The sequence below is a fragment of the Arachis ipaensis genome, chromosome B07 (genome assembly GCF_000816755.2).
Source record: "Arachis ipaensis cultivar K30076 chromosome B07, Araip1.1, whole genome shotgun sequence".
In the NCBI taxonomy this organism is placed as follows: domain Eukaryota; kingdom Viridiplantae; phylum Streptophyta; class Magnoliopsida; order Fabales; family Fabaceae; genus Arachis; species Arachis ipaensis.
The window spans coordinates 124363245-124364721 of NC_029791.2; positions in this window are offsets into that span (position 1 = coordinate 124363245).

The window sequence follows — 1477 nt, forward strand, 5'->3', positions numbered from 1 at the left end:
TAATACCCAAAAAATATTTTATTAGAGTTGCTCTAAATATCATAATTCATTTTTGTCAATGAGAATATTTAAGTAAATTTATCTTTGTAAAATTTAACGAGTCTCCATAAAATAAGTACCTCTATTTCTATTTATTCACATAATGAATTCCTATTTTCATAAAAATTTTGTGAGTTCCCATTTACTTTAATTTTATGTTGAGATAATCTCTGCAAATACATATTTTTGCAATTTTTTTTTTGTCATTCCTGTGTGAAACTTGAAGTCCTTTATCATATGAAAAATGTCAAGTAAAAAAATATATAATACAACTTATCTCTAATTATTTATCATAATCAAATTTTTATTGATACACCTTTATCTTATTGACGCACTTTAATTTATAACTCATAAGTCATAATAGAGATTTGTTGCTGTGAATCAAATAAAAAGCTGGAAGACTAATAAATGTGTCCTAATTGTTTTATGCTTTGACAATTTATATGAATACTGTAGCGTTGAGTTTTATATGAATACTGTAACTTTGACTAATAAATCAAAGAATTTTATATGAATATTATAGCCTTGAAGTTTGAGAAGAACTAGTTAATGAAACCAAAAAAGGAGTTATACTCTCCATATATTATTAGTAACCTTATTAGCTATTTTTAAAAAAAAATTTACAGCTCACTAGTATTATTGGATGTGACATCCATCAGTCTATTGCTGTGTTTCTTATTATTTGTAACCCTAATTACTGTGATGTTGCTCTACTGTTGTTTCTATCTATGAAGCACGGATTTTTTCATGGTGCCGGCGTATCCGTGTCGAACGCGAATCTGACGCCGACACGTGATGGATACTTTAAACGAGTGTATCAGCGGCGTATCTTCTTGCGGTGCAGAATTTTGGTAGAGTTGTCACGAATTTGAATGAGTCCGACTCGATTCAGATGTTCATGAGACGGATCTTTCTGTTGGATTGCAAATCTTCAATTGATTTTGTGATTTTATGGCCGATTAACCAATTTTTTCTTTCTAATTTTAAAATATTCTAAAATTAAAACAAATCAAAATTTAAATTTAAAAATAAAATAATTAATAAATCAAAACCTAAATTTACTTACCGTTTGTCTTTGGTAGCTTACTTACTCACTAGCTTAAAATTTTTTATTTTTTTTAATAATTGCATAATTTTAAGACTTTTATGCAACTATATTTACTCTTATATTTACAATATAATATTTTATTAATTTATAATAATTTTTCTAAAAATTTATAAACATGACATCACATATAATTCATCTGGGTATTTTACTTTTTGTCCACAATATATATATGTCAAACACGATGCCATTAATTCTTCATTAGTTTCTACGCAAGAAATAGGACTTAATACTTATATTGGTTCGTGAAATTATATTATTTACATTTCAATTTAATTTTTAAAATTTTTATTTATTCAATTTAATTTTTTAACATAGTATTTGTAATTTTTG